Genomic DNA, 22,535 nt, shown 5'->3' on the forward strand with positions numbered 1-22,535 from the left:
AAGATTTTTCAGCAAAATATGCTGAAAAAAAAGTGTATCCTTGTGCAAACTTTACCACACTTTTCCAATAAATCTCAAGCACCATAAACTGATGATTACTGTTAAGATTTAGAAGACTTCTGTTTAGAAGAGTAAAACAGACACAATGCTAAATATTCTTGATATCTCTTCTTACATCACAACCATAACTTTCTAAAGCAAAGGAAAATCCTGAAGCATGCAAGAAAACACAACTTACGGACAAATATGGTGTTACAGAGGTCTGCTCATGTCACATTACACTTCTCATATTCTTATCTGAAACTGTATCTTCCCGATCATCGTGGGGGACTTCAACCAGGCTAGCTTTGAAGAAGTCTCTGACAAACTACCACCAACATGTCACCTGCGAAACCAGAAGAGCCAACACACTCAATCACTGTTATACCACCATCAAGAATACTTACCATGCCATCCTGCGCCCGCACTTTGGCAAGTCTGATCACCTGGCTGTACGTCCACTCCTGGTATATACGCAGAGACTGAGGACCGCACCACCAGTGGTGAGGACTGTGAAGGTATGGTCAAGGAAGGCAGAGGACTGCTTTAGGCGGAGACATAGAACACTACAGCACAGTACAGGCCCTTCAGCCCACAATGTTGTGCTGACATTTTATCCTGCTCTGAGATCTATCTAATCCTTCCCTTCCACATAGCCCTTCAATTCTCTATCATTCATGTGTCTATCTAAGAGTCTCTTAATGTCCCTAATGTATCTGCCCCCACAACCTCTGCAGGCAGTGCGTTACACGCACCCACCACCCTCTGTGTAAAAAACTTACTCCTAACATCCCCTTATTTCTTCCTTCAATCACTTTAAAATTATGTCCCCTCGTGTCAGCCATCATTACACTTTGAAAAAGTCTCTGACTGTCCACTCAATCTATGCCTCTTATCATCTTGTACACCTCTATCAAGTCACCTCTCATCCTCCTTCTCTCCAAGGAGAAAAGCCCTAGCTCGCTCAACCTATCCTCATAAGACATGCTCTCCAATCCAGGCAGCATCCTGGTAAATCTCCTCTGCACCCTCTCCAAAGCTTCCATATCCTTCCTATAACGCGGCGACCAGAACTGAACACAATATTCCAAGTGTGCTCTAACCAGAGTTCTATAGAGCTGCAACATTACCTCGCGGCTCTTGAACTCAGTACCCCGACTAATGAAAGCCAACACACCATACGCCTTCCTAACAACCATATTATCAACCTGTGTGGCAACCTTGAGGGATCTATGGACATGGACCCCAAGATCCCTCTGTTCCTCCACACTGATAAGAGTCCTGCCATTAACCTTGTATTCTGCCTTCAAATTCGATCTCCCAAAGTGTATCACTTCACACTTTTTACCGGGTTGAACTCCATCTGCAATTTCTCAGCCCAGCTCTGCATTCTATCAATATCCTGTTGTAATCTACAGCAACCTTCTACACGATCTACAACACCACCAACCTTTATATCATCAGCAAAGTTACTAACTCACCCCTCCACATCCTCATCCAAGTCATTTATAAAAATCACAAAGAGCAGAGGTCCCAGAACAGATCCCTGTGGAACACGACTGGTCATTGACCTCCAGGCGGAATACGCTCCATCTATGACCGCCCTCTGTCTTCTATGGCCCAGCCAATTCTGAATCCACACACCAAAGTTTCCCTGGATCCCATGCCTCCTGACTTTCTGAATGAGCATTCCATGAGGAACCTTTTCAAATGCCTTACCAAAATCCATGTACACCACATCCACTGCTCTACCTTCATCAATGTGCTTTGTTACATTCTCAAAGAATTCAATCAGGCTCATGAGGCACAATCTGCCCCTTACAAAGCCATGCTGACTGTCCCCAATCAGCCTATGCTTCTCCGAATTCCCATAAATCCTGTCTCTAAGAATCTTCTCCAGTAATTTGCCCACCACTGAAGTAAGACTCACTGGTCTGTAATTCCCAGGGTTATCCGTACTCCCTTTCTTGAACAAAGAAACAGCATTTGCCACCCTCCAATGATTGGGCACTACTCCTGTGACCAGTGAGGACGCAAAGATCATCGCCAAAGTAGCAGCAATTACTCCCCTCGCTTCCTGTAATAACCTTGGGTAAATCGCTTCCGGTCACGGTAACTTATCTATCCTAATGTTTTTCAAAAGTTCCAGCACATCCCCTTTTATCACATCAACATGCCCTAGCGCTTCCTGGACACACCTAACAAACTCTGCCCCACCCATCCCCTTTACACTAAGGAGGTGCCAATCAATATTAGGGAAGTTGAAATCACCCATGACAACAACCCTGTTATTTTTGCACCTCTCCAAAATCTGCCTCCTGATCTGTTCCTCAGCATCTCTGCTGCTACTGGGGGGTCTGTAGCATACTCCCAATAGTGTGATCGCTCCCTTCCTGTTTCTGATTTCCACCCACACTGACTCAGTGGATGATCCCTCCAGGACATCCTCACTTTCTACAGCTGTGACACAGTCCCTGATCAGCAAAGCCACTCCCCCACTTCTTTCACATCTGTCCCTGTCCCTTTCAAAACATCTAAATCCCAGAATATCCAGCAGCCATTCCTGTCCTTGCAATAGCCAAGTGTCTGTAATGGCCACCACGTCATAGTGTCATGTACTTACTCTTGCTTTAAGTTCATCACCCTTGTTTTTGATACTTCTCGCATTAAAGTAGACACACTTCAGCCCATCCAACTGACTGTAATTTTGCCCTTTCAAATGCCTATCCTTACTCACAGTCTTTCTACACTCTTCATCTACTTGTACACCAAATGCACCAACCTCTGACCTATCACTCTGGTTCCCATCCCCCTGCCAAACTAGTTTAAACCCTCCTCAAGCCTGCTTGCAAATCTGCAAATCTATGCAAACATCTCAGCTAAGGCTCCCACAATTTCTTCTCTAGCCTCCCACAGTGTTTTTGGCCCTGGAAATTTGTCTACCTTCATACCTTTTAAGAAACCCAGCACCTTCTCTAATATAATGCGGACTATCCCCAAGACCCCCACCCCCGTTACTTTTCCTAATTCCAAAGTCTTCATGTCTTTCTCCATGGTTACAACGGAGAAGAAATATTCATTAAGAACCTTGCCCATCTCCTGTGGCTCCACACAAAGGTGTCTCCTTTGGTCTTTGAGGGATCCTATTCTCTCTCTAGTTACTCTATTTCCCTTAATATACATAAAATCTCTTTGGATTCTCCGTAATCATCTCTGCCAAAGCTACCTCAAGCCCCCTTTCTGCCCTCCTGGTTTGCTTCTTGAGTACACTCTTCCATCCCTTATACTCCTCCAGGAATTCGCTTGATCCCCACTGCCTGTACCTGACCCATGCCTCCTTTTTCCTCGCCAGAGCCTCAATACCTCTCATCATCCAGGGTTCCCTACTCCTACCAGCCTTGCTCTTCACTCTAACAGGAGCATGCAGATCTTGAGCTCTCACTACCTTATCTTTAAAAGCCTCCCCATTGCCTGTGATCCTTTTGCCCACAAACAACCTACTCCAATCAACCTTTGCAAGCTCTTGTCTCACACCATCAAACTTTGCCCCAATACAGAACTTTAACATGTAGACCAGTTCTGTCCCTTTCCATAACTAGTTCAAAACTAACAGAACTATGGTCACTGGTCCCAAAGTGCTCCCCCACTGTCATCTCAATCACTTGCTCTGACCTATTACCCAACAGTAGGTCGAGCTTTGCCTGTCCCTAGTAAGGCCCTCTCTATATTGCCTGACGAAACTTTCCTGAACACACTTAACAAATTCCACCCCATCTAAGCCCTTAACATTTTTGTAGTCCCAGTCTACGTAGGAAAGTTAAAATCCCCTACTATGACAACCCTATTATTCTTGCAACTCTGCACAATCTCCCTGTCTATTTATTCTTCTAATTCCTACTGACTACTTGGGGGCCTATAGTACAACCCCAACAAGGTGATCATCGTGTTCATATTACTCAGCTCCACCCATAAAGCCTCACTGGATGATCCTTCAGTAATTTCATCTCTGACGACTGCTGTGACATCCAAGAACATCCATGTATATCCAAGAGCACTGTGGGATTTTAGGTGCCAAATCACAAGACTGTGGTATTGTAGAATTGTTATGACACAGGAGACAGCCCTTTCCGACCAACAAGTCAATGCTGGTTCCCAACAGAGCAATCCCATCAGTCCCATTCCCCCATTTATTCCTCAAAGCCCTGGAAATTATTCTCTCATGTGATCATCCAATTACCAACTGACTTAATTTTCACTATCCTTACAGACAATGAATTCCAAATCATAAATACCCTCTGAGAAAAAAACATTCACTTAGAAACCTAGTAACACTTTTCTTCACCTCTCAGGGACCTTCACTTCTTCCTAAGGTATGGCAACCACAATTATACTCAATTCTATAGTTGACATAAGAGGCTGGTACATAAATTAAGAGCCCACAGTATTGAAGGAAATGTGGTGGCATGGATTGAAAATCAGCTGAGGGATGTAACTAGTGGAATACCCCAGGGATCGGCTCTTGGTCTTCAGTCATTTACTACTTACGTTCATGTCCAAGAAGAGGGAACAAAATGTAAAGTTTCCAAGTTTGCCAATGATTGTCTTTTTTTCAAAAAAGAGGTACAGGTTAGAAAGTTGTGGGCATGCTATGTCGGCGCCAGAAGCGTGGCGACATTTTTGTGGGCTGCCCCCAAAACACTCTACGCAAAAAGATGCACTTCACTGTGTGCTTCGATGTACATGTGACTAATAAAGATATCTTACGATAACGAAAATAGGTAAAAGGGCATATTGTGATGAAGATGTTGCAATTCTGCAACCAGATATAGTTTTTGTTTATGTATAGTTATATTTATATACCAGTATTTTATATATAGTTTAGATAGTTATATTTATATAACACAACATAATCTATATTGAGTGACTGGGTGAAAACCTGGTAAATGGGAGTTTAATATAGGGAAGAGTGAGATCAGGTACTTCGGTTAGAGGAATTAAAAAGTGGATTATTATCTAAATGTAGAGAAAATACAAATAAGAGTACAGAGTGATCTAGGTGTTCCAGTGCGTGAATCATAATAAGTTAACAGCTAGGACCGACAGATATTTAAGAAGGCAAGTGGCATTTTGTCCTTTATTGTAAAGAGGTTGGAGTTTAAGAATAGGGAGGTTTTATTACAGTTGTACAATGTATTTGTAAAGGCCACACCTGGAATATGGTGCACAGTTTTGGTCCCCATACCTAAAAAAAATATAGTAGTGTTAGAGGCAGTCTAAAGGAGATTCATAGAACAGTACAGCACAAGAACAGGCCCTTCAGCCACAATGTCTTTGGCGAACACAATGCCAAACCAAACAAAATCTCTTCTGCCTGCACAAATCTATATCCCTCCATTCTCTGCATATTCATGTGTCTACGTATCTAAAACCCTCTTAAACGCCACTGTCATATCTGCTTCCACCACTACCCTGGGCAGCCCGTTCCAGGCACTTACGACTCTCCGTGAAAAGAAAACCTGCCCCGCATATCTCCTAGATGCATGTCCTCTGGTACATGACATTTCTTTCCTGGGAGAAAAGATTCTGACTGTCTACCTTATCTATAGCTCTCATAATTTTATAAATTTCTATTAGGTCTCCCCTCAACATCCGATCCTCCAGAGAAAACAACTTGAGTTTGTCCAAACTCTCCTTATAGCTCATACCCTCTAATCCAGGTAGCATCCTGGTAAACCTCTTCTGCACCCTTTCCAAAGCCTCCACATCCTTCCTATAATGGAGCAACCTAAAGTGCACACAATACTCCAAGTGCAGCCTCACCAAAGTTTAATATAGCTGCAACATGACTTCCTTACTCTTATACTCAATGCCCTGACCAATGAAGGCAAACATGCCATATACTTTCTTTACCACCCTATCTACTTATGTGGCTACTTCCAGGGAGCTATGGACTTGAAACCCATTCACCAGAGTAATTCCTTGGGTAAGAGCATTGTCCTATCAAGAGAGGTTAGTGCCTTTGTGTCCGTGTTCCTTGGAGCTTTGAAGAATGACTGGTGAACTTATTCAAACATATCCTAAGGGGGCTTGACAGGGGACATGTTGAGATGTTCTCACTTCTAGAAGAGTTACAAGCAAGGACACATAGATACAAAACAAGGGGGAGGTTATTTAAAACTGATATGCATAGAAATTTCTTCTCTCAGGGGTTAGTGAATCTCCAGAATTTTCTGTTACTAAGGGTGGTGGAGGCCAGATCATTAGATATATTTCAGGTGGAGCCAGATAAATATTTGTAAGGTCGAGGAATTCAGGGTTATGAGGAACTGGCACAGTTCCAGCATAGTTCAACCATCATCACACTGAATGGCAGGGCAAGCTTAAGGGACCTGGTCGCCTCCTCTTGCTCTGATTTTCTTGTGTTCTTGAGGCTTTTGCACTTGATGATTCTATTTATGAATGCTACCCGATATAACTTATTAACTGCTTTCTTCATGCCTTGCCACTGTCTTACAATTTCAGCTGTTTAACAGAAGTTAATTTACAAAGAAAAATAATGAGAAGCTTATGATGTGAGTTTCTTATGAAAGGTCATTGACCTTAAGTATTAACTGTTTCTTTCTCCACAGATGCTAATTGATCCAGCATTTCGTTTTTCTATTTCAGATTTCCAACATCTACAACTTTGAAAACTGTATTTACCTTCCTCCTAATGTACCAGACACAGCACAGATGATAAGCTTCTTTGCATTCTAATTTTACATCATTTGACCTGTGACTTGAAAATTAATTTACTTCTTTTTGTTTTTATTCTGAATATATTTCACAAGATATCTTTAAATATCCAATTTCCACATATTCCCAATTTCCCTGTACTTTTGAAGGTAATTGAAGATCACATTCAATCTCAGATGACTGACAGTTTATCATATTTCATAATGTAATGTTCAATTTTCCGGAGTCAAGATTCAGCTGAAGGGAAAGGGAAATTCCTTCTCACACGGCTGCAAAGAAACAGTGCTGTGCAACATGAAAAAGGTTAGTCTGGAGTAGAGCAAGATTAATTCCATTTCAACAGCTCTTAGCACCAGCAGGAAATTCAATCTCTATTTCCAGAAGAATTTTCATCAGCAGTAGAAACATAGTTCCAGCAAAAAGCTCACATAGCCCCTTCCCAGATTATATCAACACTATTGCAATGCCCAATAATCATTTTTGGCTTGATTAACAGTTCTTGTTTACTTGCAAAAAAAAATCAGCTTTTACTAACCATTTCCCATAAAAGCATGCTATTTTAAACCACATTTTTGTGAGTTTGTTCCACAGTAGTCTGCAGCCTCTTTGCTTCCTCTCTATACGACTCACAATGAACACCAAAACTTTCTTGCATTTTCAGTGACTTTTCCACCTTCAAAACTCATTTCCAATTGTGATATATAACACTTCACTGGCTGGAAGGCAAGGAAATGGACCCAAGGCACAGATACAGGGATCATGTGAAAGGAGACTCAGAAGGACTCATCACCACGTAGAACTTTCAGGAACTCATGCTCACAACTGGACATCTCTGCAGAATAATATCTATTCAGGCAACGCTTAAGCAAAGCAGTCCTCACTGAGATTTGTGACTTTCTTTAACTCCAAGTACAGGTTCACGTGTGTTTCGAATACTTTGCTCATGAAGGTCACGATCATGGTCATTGTTAACTTCCTGACCTCAGGATCATTCCAGGGTGTTTCCATTTTTCCCTGACCCATCTCACAGTTTGCTACTCATGCTTGTGTTAGTGTTGGGGTGGAGATGGCAGGAAGTAACAAAAAGCTCCATATCCAAAAAAGAGAAGACCCACCATCTACCTCTCCTGCCTTCCCCTTCCTGAAGTCCACAATCAGTTCCTTGGTCTTGCTAACGTTGAGTGTGAGATTGTTGCGACACCACCCAGCCAACAAATCTATCTCACTCCTATAAGCCTCGTCATCGCCATCTGAGGTTCTACCAACAACAGTGGTGTCATTGGAGAATTTATAGATGGCATTTGAGCTGTGCTTAGCCACACAGTCAAGAGTATAGAGAGAGTAGAGCAGTGGGCTAAGCACGCATCCTTGAGGTGCGCCTGTGTTGATAGTCAGCAAGGAGGAGATGTCATTGCCGATCCACACTGACTATGGCCTCCCAATAAGGAAGTCGAGGATCCAGCTGCAGAGGGAGGTACAGAGGCCCAGGTTTTGAAGCTTAGTTATTAGTACTGAGGGACTGATGGTGTTGAACACTGAGCTGTAATAGATAAACAGTAGCCTGATATATATCTTACTGTTGTCCGGGTGCTCCAATGCAAAGTGGAGAGCCAGTGAGATTTCATCTGCTGTAGACCTGTTGCGGTGGTAAGCGAATTGCAGCAGGTCCAGGTCCTTGCTCAAGCAGGAGTTAATTCCAGCCATAACCAACCTCTCCAAGCATTCATCATTAAGGACCCTCACCATCTGCGACATGCCCTCTTCTTGTTACTACCATCAGGGAGAAGGTACATGAGCTTGACAACACACACTCAATGATTTAGGAACAGCTTCTTCTGAACAGACCGTCAACTCATGAACACTTCCTCGTTATCCCTTTTTTAATGCACTATTTGTTTATTTTTGTAACTTATAGAATTTTATGTCTTTGCACTGTACTGCTGCCGCAAAACAACAAATTTCACATCATATGTCAGCGATAATAAATCTGATTCTGATCATCTCATTTTCCTTCAGCCCACAGCAACAAGCAGAACAGGCATACGGATTTGTTCTTGCAGGTTTTCTCAATGTCAACATCTGCACTCATCGGTAATATACCTTAGAGAGACATCCCTGGCAAACCTCCTGCCACAAACACTTGGCTACAGATCTGCATGGTCTCCTTAGATATTTTGCACAAAGAGCATACTTTCTGAAGGAACTGTTCTCTACCAACTTGTCTTTGCAAGTACTCTCCCAATCTTTTAACAAGGCTGAATGCTGGCAGCTGTGTGTCCTTGCCCCTGATCATACAAAAGCAAATGCCAAATTACACACAGTGCTGTACTACAAGTGAAATCTGACAAAGCTTTTCTAGACATTTGGCAGAAGAAGACCCCATTCTCTACAGAACTGATATAAGCAGCATTAGGGTGACACCCAAGTCTGTTTTAATACCATTAAAAAGTGAGAAAGGAACTTCCAGGAAAAGATATTGAATATTCTGGATTTAAAGTAAGTAAATGAAGGAAGTAAAGAAAGCAAAGAGAATGAAATTGGGGAAGTAAGTCCAACATGCAGGCAACTTATTCATTGTAAAGTTTCACAAAGAGCAATGTGATAATTTAGTGCTTTAAGTGATTTCTATTAATAGAAGTATTGGCTTGAAGGCTTGGGATAACACCCCTCCTCTTCTTCAAAACAGTCCCACAGTATCCTTTCTATCCACTCAAGTGTGCAGCCTGAGCCTTAGTTTTAAAACTTCATTTGAAAAGCAGTAAAATGGCAAATTCACCACTTTATACACAACACAACTTTGAAATTATATCAGTGTCTTTACTATTTAAATATAATTCAGAATAAGGTTGCATCTTCATTGGCATTACAGATGTGGCAAATGTGGTGAAAACCAGAATTTACCGAAGATATTACTGCTCCGAAGGCCATATTTGTCTATATCGGACAGGAGCAGAGGTACACGTCGCCCTTCTTTCCACCTCAAGACGTAGATGTTTCAAGGATAAGAATTGGCAAAGAAAAGTCACCAAGCATTGTTGCAAAAAAAACCCATAAAATATGAAATAAATAAGCAAGCAAATAAAGCTTGGTGTATTTATTAAGGCATTTTTAAACCATGCAGAAATTGAATTGTGTAGTCAGTGGAGAACTGTTTCCACTGGCAAGAGGATTGGTAACCAGAGGATACAGAGTTAAGATAATTTGCACTTTTTTTGATACAAACACAGATATGATCTGGAATGCACTGCCTAATAAGAAATTTGGCATGTCCCCTTTGACTGTCACAAATTTTCGTCAATGCACCACAGAAAGGATCCCATCTGGATGCATCTCAGCTAGTATGGCAACTGCTCTGCCCACAACCACAAGAAACTGCAGAAAGTGGTGGACACAGCTCAGCACATCACGGAAACCAACCTCCCCTCCATGGACTCGGTCTACAATTCTCATTACCTCGGTAAAGCAGCCAGCATAATCAAAGGCCCCACCCACCCTGGACATTCTCCCCCTCCCATCGGGCAGAAGATACAAAAGCCTGAAAGCATGTAAAGCACGTACCACCAGAATCAAGGACAGTTTCTATCTCGCTGTTATAAAACTATTGAACAGTTCTCTAGTGTGATAAAATGGACTCTTGACCTCACAAACTACCTCATTATGACCTTGCACCTTATTGTCTACCTGCACTGCACTTTCTCTATAACTGTAACATTTTATTCTGCACTCTGTTATTACTTTACCTTGTATTATCTCAATGCACTGTTGTAATGAATTGATCTGTATGAACAGTATGCAAGACAAGTTTTTCACTGTACCTCAATAAATGTGACAATAATAAACCAATTTACCAGTTTACCAAGAAGCAGTTTCAATTGTAACTTCCCAAAGGGAAATGGATAACAAGTTTTAAAAAAATGACAAGAAATGGAGAAAGGACAGAATAGGCTCTGTATAACTCTTTCAACAAACCATAGAGACACTGTGGGCTGAATGGTCTCCTTCTTGTTCGGTATGTGTAAACAAATTTCAGATCTTTGAAGCGATCCAATTAACTGAAAGGGACTATGCTTGAAGGTCTTTTATTTTCTTCTGTCAATCACAAAACCGTTTTGAGTCAAGCTATACTTTCTTCTGAACAGCAGATAGCATCAATCTCTATAATTTATAGTGTGATTGCCCGTCAATCAAAATATCCAAGAGCTATGAAGTTGAGGTGATAAAAAAAATTGCTATGCCATTATTCCATTATATTAGTCTGAGGAATGGTAAATGGAAAGTCAAATGGGGTTAATTGTTTGAGATCATGCTGTTCAGAGAAAACCTAACCTGTGCGAACTGAATATCAAAACACGACAGTATATTCTGATAAAGCACCTGGTATAGTTTCACTGATAGGGGCATTAATGATGAAATTTGCCTCAATGAATTTTTGTTGCTGATACCAAAATCATTTGCTGCCTCTGCAATAATGCATCATCATCATCCAAGCATTTTTACTAATGGAACTTGGCCAAGAAATTCAATTCAGTGGCACAGTTTATTTCAGCGCTGTTCGAATGAAAATTGAATTTTCTCAGAGTGAAAAAAATATGACTTTTTCTGGAAATTCATCTGGACACTTCCTGAATGAGTTGTGCATGTATATCTGGCATAAACCCTGGAGATATGAGCACTGCTGGGGAAATTAGTCCATATTCTGCCAAAAGCAGATATCATCAGACACAACTTAGTTTTATTAAATGATGTTCCAAGTTGGGATCTTATTAAGTTCAGTCTTAACTTTGATGCTTTGCTCCACAATCCACCCCACAATACCCCTGCAGTCTATGCGCCAATCCCCAAATATCTCTGGCTTTACCATCTGCACCACAAACTCTCTGTTGTCCCCCAGACCCCAACTAACCTGCCCTTCAAACTACACAAACCTTTTATGTGCTCCATACAGTACTAGACACCAACCTCCAGCCAGCCACCAAAACACAACATGCTTCTACCCTCAAGTCCTTAGTAAGGCCTCTGAACATAGCCCTCTCTCCCTTCCCTCAGCCCTAAATGCTACATTTTCCTTTGCACATCATCTAATAAGCATGCAGTGCACCTTTCACAAGGTCACAAGACAAAGGAGCAGAAGTAGGCTATTCGGCCCATTGAGTCTGCTCTGCTACCTCACCATGAGCTAAACTATTCCCATCTAGCCTTAATTTCCGGCCTTTTCCCCATATCCTTTGATACCTTGACTAATTAGATACCTATCAATCTCCTCCTTAAACGCCCCCAATGATCGGGCCTCCACAGCTGTGTGTGGCAATGAGTTCCACAAATCCACAACCCTCTGGCTAAAGAAATTTCTTCTCATTTCTGTTCTAAATGGGTACCCTCTAATTCTAATACCCTCTAATTCTACCCTCTAGTTCTAAATGGGTACCCTCTAAAGGTGATAGACCTTTTAAGGCTGCATCAATTTTTAGGCTCCTGTAATTGTGAAATGGCTTTAATATTTTAAGAAACGTGCCAAGCTCCATCACAGAATAATATGGTTCAAATCATGGCTATTGAACCAAAGGAGGACTAGTGTCTCAAAAGATGAGGTGTTCATCAAAAGACCACTAGGGTGGTCAAGTCTGGAGGTGACGGGGCATGAAAAATCATTTAAGATACCTTACAGTTAGGCAGCAATATATTAAAAAAAACTCCTTTAATCGGCAATGTGACTCCATTAAACAATGCTCGTTTGTTCCCTTTGGTAGAAGATGAAAAGGTTTATGAGACACCAACTATTGGAGAAGCACACATGAATGAAAATTACATTACGGAAAAAGCATGTGCATGCTTAATCCCACTTCTTCACAACCCTCTTGCCTGATTATTTTCCACTTGTAGGCTTATGCAAGTAATATGGATACTAGAAATTTGGTATAAAAACAGTACTGTCAGATTTGCTGAACATTTTCAACATTTTCTATTTTTAATACAGTATTAATTAGATCGATGTCGAGACAGAATAGAAAGACATTCAAGAAGGTGCAAATTTGCATGGTGTCTTTTACAATCTTGGAAGATTCCAACATATTTTTAGACAGATGAATATTTTTGAATTTTTTTTTGGCATCATGCAGGAATAATGTTGAGATATGGACTCCAAACAATAATCTCTGAAAAAGAAGGATTTTAGAACCATAGAACAATACAGCATAATACAGGCCCTACGGCCCACCATGTTGTGCCAACCTTCAAACCACTCCTAAGACTAACTAACCCCTTCCTCCCACATATCCCTCTACCTTAAATTCCTCCATGTGCTTATCTAACAATCTCTTGAACTTGACCAATGTATCAGCCTCCACCACCACCCCAGGCAGCACATTCTATGCACCAACCACTCTCTGGGTGAAAAACCTCCCTCTGACGTCTCCCTTGAACTTCCCACCCATTACCTTAAAGCCATGCCCTCTTGTATTAAGCATTGGTGCCCTGGGAAAGAGGTGCTGGCTGTCCACTCTATCTATTCCTCTTAATATTTTGTATACCTCTATCATATCTCCCCTCATCCTCCTTCTCTCCAATGAGTAAAGCCCTAGCTCCTTTAGTCTCTACTCATAATCCATACTCTCTAATCCAGGCAGCATCCTGGCAAATCTCCTCTGCACCCTCTCCAATGCCTCCACATCCTCCCTATAATGAGGCGACCAGAACCGGACACAGTACTCCAAGTGTGGTCTAACCAGAGTTTTGTAAAGCTGCATCATTACTTCGCGGCTCTTAAACCCGATCCCACAAGTTATGAAAGCTAACATCCCATAAGCTTTCTTAACTACCCTATCCACCTGTGTGGCAACTTTCAGTGATCTGCGGATATGAACCCCCAGATCCCTCTGATCCTCTACACTGCCCAGAATCCTGCCATTTACCTTGTATTCCGCCTTGGAGTTTTTCCTTCCAAAGTGTACCACTTCACACTTCTCCGGATTGAACGCCATCTGCCACTTGTCAGCCCAGCTCTGCATCCTATCAATATCCCTCTGTAAGCTTCGACAGCTCTCCACACTATCCACAACACCACCGATCTTTGTGTCATCTGCAAACTTGCTAACCCACCCTTCCACCCCCTCTAAATCATTAATAAATATCACAAAAAGTAGAGGTCCCAGAACCGATCCTTGTGGGACACCACTAGTCACAGCCCTCCAATCCGAATGCACTCCCTCCACCACAAGCCTCTGCTTTCTACAGGCAAGCCAATTCTGAATCCACATGGCCAAGCCTCCCTGGATCCCTTGGCCTCTGACCTTCTGAAGAAGCCTACCATGCGGAACCTTGTCAAACGCCTTACTAAAATCCATGTAGACCACATCTACTTTTGATAGATTTTTATTCTATCAAAATGCTTCTTGAGCTCCTCTCTGAATGTAGCCCCCGAAAGTGTTCAGAGTTGATGGGCCTGGAAGCAGAGAAATGCTTACCCTAGCCCTGCCTCATCTGTTGCTTATCTTTTGTCTTGATCTTGGTATATTTCCCTTCATATCTGCTGTCTATTATATCCACTCTTTCTGACTTCCAAAGGTAAATGAACCATAGCTGGTCCACATGCATGCTAGCATGATTCTTTTGGCTTCTTCTCACATTGCTGCTTTACAAACAGAGAAGAAAGCAGCAAAATATCAAGAGGTGGATGAAAATAGTTCTTTTCACAAAGGCTCCCAGGCATTCAATAAGTATCTGAATTGCTGAGCAGACTGACTATATGATAACAGAAAAGCAAAAGAGATTTTATTGAAGGAAGCACTGATTTTGTTGTACCAGAGGTAGAGTATCAATTACGATTCTATAAAGCTCTCTCTTACCTATAACTTCCCTGGCCTCAAGTCCCAGCATTTCCCAGATGTGCTCTCATCAAAGATCAGGGGACAACAATATATTTTCTCCCACTATGGTTCTTTCAAAACAGTAAAATGTAATTACTAGCAATTTCTGATAACATAAAGTGCACTTCAGATTTACAATCAGTTTATGCTTCCAGCTAAGTACAGAGTACATGGAAAGTCAAAGGTGGAACTTCGATGTTACATTTGGGGTATTTTTCCTGCCACAGCATCAAATTTCAAGCTGGAATATTATAAGATTGGAAGCTTCCTTGTGCAGATTGTGATGATTTATTCTGCTGATTTTCCAATCTTTTGCCATTATTGTACAATTTTAAGAAGTCAGCACTTGTGGTATATAATATATGAAACCAAAATTTAATTTAGGTTAGTAATTTCACCTTGAAATTTTTCTTTGCACTGGGGAATGTGTCCTCATATGATCCATTGATCTATAGACTTAAGGATAACACTAACTCAAGCTGCCACCTTCTCTTTCACATTCCATTACGTGGGAAGGTTCAGCTCTATCAAAGATATGGCCCAAAACTTCCAAAAAATTGTTTATAGTTTCCTCATCATATCAAAAGCGGATAGAACTGTAAAGGAAACTCTAGTCAGCCAACAATAAACAGCAGCAACGCTTCAAAAGACTTGTCACACTTTAGGTACTGCTGGACTTTCCACTCTCCTTTCGTTTGCAATAAAATTAGGTCTTATGTGAGAGACATGCATGCAAATTACTTCAATTAAGTAAATCTCACAAGGTCAGCTCCACAATATACCTGTCCAGTCAAATTTTGTAAATCCATTTATCCCAGGGCTACTTTTCCTCAGAATCAAAAAATCAACTCAATAAACTCAAGATCAATAAACATAGCAGCATTCTCAAATACATTAATTAACCCATAACCTAAATATTCAAACATAATCTACAAGGACAAGTTATAATATTAGAATCTCAGCTTTAAAAATTTGAAGCTTGAGGAAGATTTCTGAAGACTGTTAAACCAACACTTCTGTTTTTGTTCCGCATAAATTAATTAATGTTCATTGCAAAGAATTTGGTCTCAGGCCAAAAATCTACTGTTAATCAAAACAAATAAACAGATACTAAGAAAGCCAAGGATTGCAGCTGTTGAGAAGATACTTGCTGCAGATTATATAACGGGTCACCGTGAAACTTAACAGATCTATTATAAAGGCAGCATATGGTGGAACAAGAATCATGTCAAATGCTAGCTGACCTCTGTCCTAGCTATTATTTTCCCTGTGCCTGATCTCATTACTGTGATCTTATTGTGAATGTTGTTGGTTGAATGCTTTGTAAATAAACTCTGCAGGGCAATACCTGTGGAGATGCACTTCACAACTTTAGTAAATGAAAACAAGTGTAATGACAGCAAAATAGTAACTCACATTTTCTTGAGCAGACGACCAAGGTAAGTTTTCTACTCCAGAGGAAAACTAATGCTCTGTGGTAAAACAAGAATTTTTAATGGATCAAAGTTGGCACAGAAATACAGGAATATCCCAACATCACACTTCATTGATTCTTATAAACAGAAGATATAAGGAAGCAGTCAAAAAAAAATTCAGAACAGTCTGAAGTGCACACTAAAGGCAATTCAAAAACACAATTTCACAATCAACGAATCACAATATCACCTGATATTATGAAATGCTAATGGACCATTTCTGTGCTCTCGGAAGAATCTTGCAGTTGCAAACTTGCATTGGAAATTTAAATAAAGTGATTAGGAAATGGTGTGCAAACGTATTCAAGGTTTACAAGGCTAACTCCTTGGATGCTTTTAGATATTAAAGGAATCAAGAGATTAGAGTCAGTTCAGGAAAATGGCTTTAAGATAGATTGGGCATGATCTTATTGAACAATGGAGTAAGCACAAGGGACCAAATGGCCTAAACTTGCTTCTATTTCTTGTTCTTATGAAGGAGAAAACTGTGGAGACAGTCATTGAATATAGTCAAGACTGAGATGGGCAAGATTTTGGACTCTTGTGACTGAATGGAAAGTGTTACAAGTTCGGGAGTGATATGTGGGGATGGAAGAGCAGACCAGGGAGTTTTCAATCAAGTGTACGATGCCTACAACATGCTGAAAGGGGAATCAAAGATTATGTGAAACAGGCAAAAGAAGTGGAGTTCAGGCCAACATGAGATCAGCGAAGGGGCCATATGGTCCTATCATTCTCCTATTTCTTATGTTGTTATTTTCTCGACTGTGCTTCCCAAAAACAAAAATGAAACCCTTTACCCAACATAAAATCAGTAGTGCTGGCACACCTTCTGACTCACAACTCATTCCATTTGAATGGCTTATTTCTTATTTAACACTTCCAAAATGTCCCAAATCAGTTCATAAACAAAAACAACAAGAAAGAAATTTCAATAAAAGTAAAAGTGCAACCCAAATTCTGGAGATGTTACAGCATGTATTTTATAACCATTCTGACTTACTTGAGAGCAGCAATGAGAACAGGTTGGAAGGGGAAGTGGGGCAGTGGAGCACATAAGAAAAGCCTGATACTTGGGGCCTACACTGATCTATATGTATGACCCTATCCAGAAGGTTTAGTGCACGCAATAGCATGCTAGGGGCTCATAGCAACAACCAGAGATCATTTTGAGTCTTGGATCTATAGCTGCAAACCTCAGTGCCCAACTGCATGGACAATGAGCATTTTTGGGGGTAGAAATGTGCCTTCCAGATTCGAGATGGGGAAAGCAGGCAAACAGTCGCAGTCCTGAAGTGGGCCAAGGTTGAAGTAGTATTCAAGAAAGTGGCTGAGGGGTGTGACAGAGGGGGAAGGTGAGATTCAGATAAGAGGCCAATGATGGGATGGGGGATTTGTGAGCAGCAGAGAGCTGGGAAATGTGGCTGCCATCAGGGGTCTCATGGAATCTCTGGGTTAGGTTAGGAGGGGGTGGGTAGATTGTTGGACTGGAGAGAGATTGAAGTGTTGGGGTTGGGGGGGGGGGTGGAGACAATAACTATGGGGTAGAAGGCCAGAAGGATATCAGATTAAATGTGGAATTTACCTTAACTATGGTTTAAAAGCACAGCCCTGATCAGATATTGCATTTATTCATTCACAATCTGTATACAACTTCTGAAATTATATGTGGAAAATTTGTATAAACATGCAAAAGATCTGTAAATAATGTTGCCAATGTGCAAGATTCCCCATAGAATGTGTATGTGCAGAAATTAGTCTCCTACATTCCCTGGATAAAACTGATACAGGTCATTTGTGCAGTTTCATTTCAGTTTGTGTTTTTATTCAATCTTGAATTTCTTGGGTGCTCAATATAAATTCCTGCTTCTCAAAATGCACCTGCTCCATGTTTGTCCTCAATTCATCACAAGCCAAAAGGATACAAATGGTCAAACTGACAGAATTATGGAAAGCTGACTTTAAAAGAAAAATTTTCTAAGTTGAACTCCATTCTCAAAAAATGGTTCTGACTTTTCAATATTAAGATCCAAGCAATGACTACAGAATCCTGCTGTGCCAAAATTAACAATTTAGCCAGTAGGCAGAACAATTAACTGTTGTTTGAAATTTAATAAACTCTTTCACTGACAAAGGTTGCCAGACCATCTGGGTGCACAGGATTGCTGGCCTCATAGTCAATGGATTCTGAGGTAATTTCGGATTCAACATAAACACACTGTACAATATTTACAACTAATCCAAGGGAGTGAAAGCAAGTTTTGTTGCCAAAACTGTGGTGGATTGCTGACTTGAGGACTTGTCAGTATGAATTAATCAATCTGTTTGCAAATGTGCTGTAAGTGGCATATGCCTGATGTCCTTGATAGAAGATTGACAACATGAAGTACAACATCTTTTACCCTCCAAGGAAATAATATGGTCTAATAAATACACAATCTAATTAAGTATCATGTGCACTTACTAGCATTTAAACACATTGGCAACTGCTTGGTTTTACTTTTCTGACTGAGGGCCATTTCACATATGAAGTCATATTTCACTGTATTAATTGCTCCCTCTTCTATGGAAACCAATCCCTCGAGGTAAATCTTCTGTCATTCCAGTTTATTGATTCTGATTCACTCCTGCACCATAACAATTCTACCATGGCTGTAAAGGCAAGATTGGAAACTCAAAATTTGGGCAACTTTTATGAAGTATATTTTGTCCTTTGGTTATGCTGTATAATTTATTTTCCTTTAATATAATTACTCTTAATTTTAATAGCTACTTATACCTTAATGGCATAGTTATTAAGTGCATGGTTCAATTGTGACAATTTCCAATGTCCTCATGGTAAAATACAGCTGTTTCATTCAATTGCTAACAGAATACATAAATTTCAGTTTCTTCATAATCAAAAAGCACAATCAAGATAATTTTATTGATTTTACCATATCTTGTCATGAAAATGTGGTTGCGGAAAGTCGGAAGCCAGATCTCTTCAAGGTTTTTAATCACCATATATGTGAAACTTGTAGCCTAAAGATCTATATACATGTTACTACTCCATTGCCATATCCTATCAAATTCTATCAGTGAAGCTTAACAAGGACGAATAGAACAAAAATCACTCATTCAATAAGCATCTCTCGAAGGATTCTGACCTACAAGTTCATTCACATACGGTATCAAACAAATTCTGATCAATTAAGATTAAACAAGTGGGAGTATCAGAGAGCAGCCCAAACTTGATTGCAAGTGCTACCTGCTCCAACAAATATACATTCAAAATTATCAATAAGTTGTGGGATTTGATTCAGCCTGATGGAGTGGATTGTGCTCACTGAGTGAGTTTGCTCTAATCTGAATATACTTTGGGACTTACAACAACATCTTACATGTATTTTACCTTTAATACAGTAAAGTGCCCTAAAGCACTTTTAGGAGTTTCAGCGAACAAAATCAGGAACCAAACTAAATAAAGAGAGATTAGCACATATGACCAAAATCTTCATTTATTAAAAAAAGTTTCCAGGTGTCAATTCTTGAAGAGCAGAGACAAAGAGAGGACAGCAGAACAATGGTGCAGCAATTAGCGCTGCTATCTCGTAGCTTCGGGGATCCAGGTTCAATCCTGACCTTGGGTTGTTTGTGCAGAATTTGCACATTTTCTTTGTGACTCCATAGGTTTCCTCCATGTGCTCCATTTTTATCCCACATCCCAAGGATGTATGTAGGTTTAGGCAACTGTAAATGACCCCTTTTTGGAGGTTAATGGCATGAAGAATTAAAGGTGAGTTGATGAGCATATGTGAAAGAAAGAATAAATTGCAGGGGCACTAGGAAATAAACAGTGAGGGAAATGGACAAAAGGGATTGCTCCACTGGGAGCCCACATGGCTTTGAACATAAAAATATAGGAGCAGGAGCAGGAGCAGGCCATCTTGCCCATGGAGCCTGCTCTGCCATTCAATAAGATCATGGCTGATCTGGCCATGGACTCAGCGCCACCTACCTGCATTTTCCCCATAACCCTTAATTCCCCTACCATGCAAAAATCTAACTGTGTTTTAAATATATTTAATGAGGTAGTCTACAGTGCTTCCCTGGGCAGAGAATTCCACAGATTCACTACTCTCTGGGAAATGCAGTTTCTCCTCATCTCCATCCTAAATCTACTTCCCCGAATCTTGAGGCTATGTCCCCAAGTTCTAGTCTCACCTACCAGTGGAAACAACCTTCCTGCCTCTACCTTATCTATCCCTTTCATAATTTTATATGTTTCTATAGGATCCCCTCTCATTCTTCTGAATCCCATCGAGTATAGTCCCAGGTGACTCAATCTCTCCTCATAGGCTAACCCCCTCACCTCTGGAATCAACCTGGTGAACCTCCTCTGCACCACCTCCAAAGCCAGTATATCTTTTCTCAAGTAGGGAGACCAAAACTGCACACAGTCTTCCAGGTAGGCCTCACCAGTACCCTGCATAGTTGCATCATAACCTCCCTGTTCTTAAATTCAATCCTTCTAGCAATGAAGGTCAACATTCCATTTGCCTTCTTGATAACCTGTTGAACCTGCAAACCAACCATTTGTAATTCATGCACAAGCTCTCCTAGTCCCTCTGCACAACAGCATGCTGCAATCTTTCACCATTCAAATAATAAACTGATGTATTTTTCCTTCCAAAGTGGATGACCTTACAATTACCAATATTGTACTCCATCTGCCAGACCCTTGCCCACTCACTTAATCTATCTATATCTCTCTGCAGAATCTCCGCATCCTCTGCACAATTTGCTTTTCCACTGAATTCAGCAAACTTAGATATGCTACACTCAATCCCCTCTTCCAAATCGTCAATGTATATTGTGAACAGTTGCGGGCCCAACACTGACCTCTGCAGCACCCCACTCATAGCAAATTGCCAACAAGAGAAACACCCACTTATCCCAACTCTCTGCTTTCTATTGGTTAGCCAATCCTCTAGCCGTGTTAGTACACTACCACCAACTCCATGCACCCTCATCTTATAGATATGTCTTTTATGTGGCACCTTATCGAACACCTTCTGGAAATCCAAGTATACAACATCCACCTGTTCCCCTCTATCCACTGCGCTCATTATATCCTCAAAGAACTCTAGTAAGTTTGTCAAACAGGATCCATGCTGTATCTGCCTGATGGAAACATTTCTATCCAGATGTCTCACTATTTCTTCTTTAATTATAGCTTCAAGCATTTTCCCGACTATAAACATTAAGCTTACTGGCCTACAGTTACCTGCCTTTTGTCTACATCCTTTTTTAAACAATGGCGTGACACTCACTGTCTTCTAATCCACCGGGACTTGCCCAGAGTCCAGAGAATTGTGATAATAATAATATATTTACTTATTAGTCACATGTACAACGAAACACACTGTGAAATGTGTCTTTTTGCATTAACAACCAACACAGTCTGAGAATGTGCTTGGGGGCAGCCCGCAAGTGTCGCCACGCTTCCGGCGCCAACAATAGCATGCCCACAACTCCTAACCCATACATTTTTTGGAAAGGGAGAGGAAACTGGAGCACCCGGAGGAAACCCACACAGTCACGGGAAGAACGCACAAACTCCTTACAGTGGCAGAATTGAACCCGAGTTGCTGGCGCTGTAATAGCGTTACGCTAGCCGCCACATTATCATAAATTATCACAAAGGCCTCTATTATAACTTCTACCATTTCTTCCAGGACCCTGGGATGCATTCCATCAGGACCAGGGGATTTGTCTACCTTGAGGCCCACTAGTTTGCTCATCACTACCTTTTTAGTGATAACGACTGTACTGAGGTCCTCACCTCCCATCACATCCAAAATCATTCTCTTTGGCATGCTAGACATGTCCTCCACTGTGAAGACTGACACAAAATAGTATTCAAAGCCTTGGCCATTTCTGCATTACCCAATATTAATTCCCCTTTCTCATCTTCCGAGGGACCTACATTCACTTTAGCCATCCTTTTCCATTTTATATAATTATAAAAGCTTTTACTATCTGTTTTTATATTTTGTGCTAATTTACTTTCATAATCTATCTTCCATTTCCTTATTGCTTGCTTAGTGGTTCTTTGTTCTTCTTCCACTTTCTGAAATCTTCCAGTTTCCCACAACTTTTGGCAACTTTGTATGCAAGAGGTTTTAGTTTGATGCCTTCCTTTACTTCCTGAGTTATCCAAGGCTGTCCCTCCACACCCTTGCTTTTAACTGGAATATACTTTTGTTGAGCACTGTGAAAAATCTCTTTGAAAGCCTTCCACTGTTTCTCAACTGTCCCACCATTTTGCCTGGGTTCCCAGTCTACGCTAGCCAGCTCCTCCCTCATTTTGTTGAAGTGTCCCTTGTTTTGGCATAATGCACTGGTTTTAGATCGAAGTATTGCACCCTCCACTTGTATG

General features: G+C 40.9%; 1 long non-coding RNA gene across 1 annotated transcript in view; it reads right to left on the minus strand.

Annotated features, from left to right (window-relative positions):
- Window positions 1–22,535, minus strand: part of LOC127574967 (uncharacterized) — a 484,855-nt gene that overhangs the window by 343,477 nt on the left and 118,843 nt on the right. Inside the window, exon 3 of the long non-coding RNA XR_007956980.1 lies at window positions 16,053–16,108. This is a non-coding gene — a long non-coding RNA (uncharacterized LOC127574967). The remainder of the gene's footprint in view (window positions 1–16,052; window positions 16,109–22,535) is intronic.

This window comes from Pristis pectinata, chromosome 10, assembly GCF_009764475.1.
Source record: "Pristis pectinata isolate sPriPec2 chromosome 10, sPriPec2.1.pri, whole genome shotgun sequence".
In the NCBI taxonomy this organism is placed as follows: Eukaryota; Metazoa; Chordata; class Chondrichthyes; order Rhinopristiformes; family Pristidae; genus Pristis; species Pristis pectinata.